The following is a 5,276-nucleotide window of genomic DNA, read 5'->3' on the forward strand; positions in this document are numbered from 1 at the left end:
GGAAACAAATATCAATGCGGACACTCCGATTACATATTCTTTTCTAATAAAGGGCTTTTCATTGAGCTTTCAAGGTTTACAATGATTATTTTCATCAGAAAATCCCAGTTATTTATGGAACTAGATGACCCAAAATATATCCATGAAACTATTGATAGACTTTTGATGCCATGTGTTAGAGATTGATACATTACTAACCAGAGATATCAATCTCACTACATTGTGCTTCAAGCTTTCACTCTTTCTTTCACCTTCACACGCAGCCCTTCCTTCATAGTCAGAATCACTGATGGCTTAGGAGAAACAGGGTGACTTTTTATAACCTCAATCTCAAAATTCAAGAGAATCTCAGCCGCTGCAAGTTTCATTTGGGTAAGGGCTGTGTCTTTTCCTATGCATGTCCTAGGCCCCCCATTAAAAGCTGGGAACCTGAATCTAGTGATTTCATTTCTCAGCTTTCCTTGATCACCTATCCACCTTTCCGGCTTGAATTCCATGAAATCCTTTCCCCATACCCATTCCATCCTCCCTACTGAATAGATAACTTAAAGTATAATCATTCCTGGCTTTACTACTGTACCATCTGGAAGCACATCTTCTTTTATGACCCCCTTGTGATTAATAGGAACAGAGGGATACAGTCTCAGGCATTCACATAGAGCTGCATGAAGGTAAACCATCTTGCGTAAATCATCTGACTCGAAGTAATCTGGCTTATTTTCATTGTAAATCTCCCGCAATTCCTCCAAGATTTTGCTCTCCACACCTGGGTTTTTTGAAAGAAGCCAGAAGAACCAACTTAAAGCACTTCCAGAGGTGTCCCTACCTGCAGCTAAAAAATTTAAGGTGGAGTCCCTCAAGAACACTTCATCATCCGGGAACTGTGACATGTAGTTCGACAGCAGGTCGCCGCCGATCGCTTCTCCGCGTTCTCTGATCCCCTTCTTGCATTGCAGCTGTTGAGCTACAAACGCATTGAGCACCATAAGCGCGTCACCGAACCTCTTCTCCATGCCCACGTTGAGCCGGCGAGCCGAACGCCACAACCAAGCCGGCAGAATGTGCCGGTACAGGATAACTTCGGTAGTGACATCGATGGCATCGGCGAGGGGTACCTTTGGAAAGCCATCAGAGAGACAGCTAAGGTTTCTACCGAAGACAACCATGCATGATACATCAAATGTGAACCTCAGGAGTACGTCCTGTAAATCAAAAACCGAACCAGATTGACTCAGTCTTTTGAGCATGGGGATGAGCCTAGTTTGGACCATGTCTTTGGAGGTCTTGGCTGTAAACTTTCTGAAGAGTTTGGAGTGGAAGAGAGTGCTTGCAGTCCTCCTCTGCTTCTTCCATGACTCGCCGTCGGCGACGATGATGCCGTCGCCGAGATATTCAGAGTAGATGTCACAGTAGTCATCTCCTTTGGGGAAGTTTGAGAAGTTTGTTTTGGCTATGTACTCTATGTTTTGGGGGTCACATGTGAGCACCATCTTAGTGGGATTGAAAATAGAGCAAGGGAGGACTAGGGTGCCTCCTGACTTCCTTAGAACATCAGTTCCAAAATCAAAGAGCTCATTGACGTTGGAGAGTATGGAGGGAATGGGCCCAACCAGAGGCCAACTTCTAAGTGGCTTGTTTATCTGGGAAAGGTAGGCATAAAACAGATAAGCCAGTGCAAGTGACACATATGTTTCAGGCCAAGCGGCATAATTGGTAATGATACCAAGAAGCCATGACCGTGTTGACCACCACTCCATCTAACCTGATTTTTGATAGAGGTGACTCACTTTCGTATCTTGGGGATAGGGGAGAGTTTGAACATGAATATATAGGAGAAAAATGTGAGGCCACAACCGTTTAACATGAATAGTATCATCTTATTACACCAACCGTAAAAAAGAAATGAGACCGAACCATTAGTATGTGAAAAACCATTGACAGTAATCCGGAGAGAGAGAGAGAGAGCGCTTTAATTACTTGAAATTAACACATGGGAAGCGTACAAATAATCAATCACACCAAAATAGAAAGTAGCTTATGAACGGAATGGTGAGGAGGAAGACGCGGATGGGGAAGCAGACCGTCGAGAGCTGGTAATAGCAACCGTCTGCCAGCAAGAGATCAGCGCGCTGGATATGCTGCTAAGGATGGAAATGGTAATTACTTCTAACCTAGTGAGCAGCGCCTTGGTCAGGAAGACATTGGGGATGGAGTTTATCCGACGCACAAAAAATTCTGGGGTATCTGCGTAAGAAACTCTCGCGGCATTAACCTGATTTTCCTTAGGAAGTTTGCGAGCTTACTTGGTTACTGTAATACCTGCAAATTTTTTTGTATTATTAAATAATTAAAAGAGAATTTTATGTTTAAATTTGGATAGAATTAAAATTTAATTTAAGTGTCAATTTAAATTTGAATCTCACGTTAATTTGAATTGTATGTGAATTTCAATTTGGAATTGAATTTAAATTTATATTTAATTAAATATTAATTTACATTTAGAACTTAATTTAATTAAATATAGTTTGAGATATGAAATTTAAATGTGAATTTGATTTAAAAGTTAATTTGGATTTAGATTGGATGTGGATTTACTTAAATAAATTTGGATCTAAATTTGATTTGGATTCACTATAGAAATCAATTAGAATTTAATTAGAAAATCTAACTACAATGAAATTGGGAATTTTAATTAAGCAAGTAGGATCCCAAAAGCAGGATGCCCTCTATGTGAGCTCATCCTACTTGGCAAAATATTTTCTACTTCTCTATTTCCTAATTCCTTAAAAACCTCTATTTTGAATTAAAATAAAAAGACCATGATAGTTTTTTAATTTAAGACATAGGCTAAGTAGCGAATGGAATTGAAAACACATTAGGGAGTTGTTTTGAATTAAGTAAATGAGATTCTAAGGGTGGAATGCCCCTCCCCTTGTGGTCCCCTCTTACTTGGCCAAGATTTTTACTTTGATTAAAAGTCAAAAAAATATCTAGTAAGTTTCTTAAATTCAAAACAAGGCTATGGGCTTAGATATTTCAAAAGTTTCTTAAAAAGTTCAATAAGCCAATTTAGCCTAGGATTTAGGGAATTAGAGAATAGGAAAGGTATGAGACTTACCTATTGGGATTGAAATATCTTAAGCCTCTATAAAAGAGGATCCCTTCATACATCCCCAAGTTCTCCTATTGATTCTCTCTTTTTCCTCTTTCTTCTCTCTCTTCTCTATCCATTTCTTCTTTTTCCTCCCTCACATTTTGAGGGGTGACTTCATTGAAAAAGATTGGTGGTATTGTACATTCATGGAGGTGCAGCTTGAGGAGAGATCTGAACCATTGAAGATAAAGGATTCATAGACCTTACAATTTTGAGGTGGGGGCATACTGACGGTGTGTGTGTGCATAGTGCCAATGTGCATATGCATGTTGTGAAAGATCCATATATGCATATTGATATACATATATTAGTCATGTACACTATATAAGACTAATATGACATCGATTATAATGGATCAAAGCTCTAAATGATTTTTGGTGAAAATCAGTTTTTTGGATAAATGAAAGTTTTTTTTAAAACAATTTTGATGGTGTGGATTCATATTATTGCATGATCTATATGTAATATATTGAATCCATGTTAAATCTAATATTCAAATTCACATGAATGTGTAAATATGGATTAATATCAAAAGCCTATATATGAAAATTGTTTTTTGGGTACTTGGATGTCATTTTGAGAAAAATCAGTTTATGATAATTTGAAAATATGGTTTAGCATGATTTTTATGTATAAACAACATGTACGAATCTATATTCATGTTGTAACTATTATTATATGTATGAACAACATGTACATATTTGGATTTATGTTTTGACTGTATATATTAGGATGTGTACGACATGTTTATATTGAATCAAAATCACGAAATGCATATTTAGGTTGTTCGCTTTATAAAAAATCTGTATTTAATTATGTATTTGTTAAAAATATATTTTGTCTTGTGATTTCTATTCTGACCAATTTGAAAGATGTTCATAGTTCTTTAAAATGGTAAATTCAAAATTTCTTAAATTTTAGAGGGATATTGCAGTCATGTAGAAAAAAAAATTGGATTCATTTGAGGTTCGGATTGGGAGATACGACCTTTGTAAGTTAGAAAAGAATTTTTGCCTTCACAAAAATTTTATAATGGCTGCATGTTTTTGTTGATTTTATTTCTTTCAATTTATTTTATGTTCATATCCAATATTTGTATCATAATTAGCTTATATATTTAAGAAGACACAATAAAAATTTTATGCATGGATTCATTATGGTTTGTGAATTAAAAATCACAAAATTTTGTTCCAAAACCCTAAAATTTTTGGTACATAGTTTGTTTAAGAACAAAAAGAGGTTGTAGTGAGTGAATTTTAATTCTTAGCTGGAATGCAGTTTAGACCTGTTTTTTTTTAATATTGTATCAGATATACCCATCCAACTACAATAAAATTTATAAAATTTATTTCATTATGTAAATTTGTTGGTTGATGGTTCTTCAGTAAAGCCAAACCAAACATATTTATTTTGTGAACAAAAAACCAATTTTAGTAAACGATTTATTTCTCCCTGATCTGGAATAATATTAGAATAAGGTTTTTTGCTGCAAATACCAAACACATCTTTGCATATATTTTAAAAATTTTATATTTTATTTTATTATATTATAATCATGGTAGAATTTACACTGACTCATAATTTTTGTTCATGCAGTTCTGAATTGGAACTATTGTTTGCATTTACGTCATGATTCAAAAAATGGACCAGTTGGACATGTATGGGTCCGAGAGCTAGGCCAGATGAACATACACCATATTAGAGTATAGTGTGTGGGCCCAGTTAGACTATAGGGATTGTACTTTGACTCAGGATCATGTATTGATTCTTACACTGAAATTTATATTGCAATAATATGATTTGCATGCATGTGATGTGCATATGCTAAGATGTTATGTATGTTATGCCTATGATGATATACAATATGTTGTTATGCACATGAGATTAACACGTTGACAAAATTGTTAAGCATGGTTTGATCATTATATTTCTATCATAATGCAACATGTTATTGCATATATTGATTTGCATGCACATTAGGTGACTTATGTATTGATGTCATGTTTGATTTATTGCATGCTTAAGAGATTATTATTTTGGCTTATTTGAATAATAGAATGCATATGTATTTCATAAATGGGAACCAGGCAAGAACTGAGTCAATTGTTTATTGAGGCCTAAT

The 5,276-nt window shown here is 35.2% G+C and overlaps 1 pseudogene; it reads right to left on the minus strand.

Annotated features, from left to right (window-relative positions):
- Positions 1 to 545: 545 nt before the first annotated feature.
- Positions 546 to 1,757, minus strand: LOC149811997 (cytochrome P450 86B1 pseudogene; annotated as a pseudogene).
- Between the last annotated feature and the right edge of the window lie 3,519 nt (positions 1,758 to 5,276).

The sequence above is a fragment of the Nuphar pumila genome, chromosome 17, assembly GCF_984573655.1.
Source record: "Nuphar pumila chromosome 17, dmNupPumi1.hap1.1, whole genome shotgun sequence".
Classification (NCBI taxonomy): domain Eukaryota; kingdom Viridiplantae; phylum Streptophyta; class Magnoliopsida; order Nymphaeales; family Nymphaeaceae; genus Nuphar; species Nuphar pumila.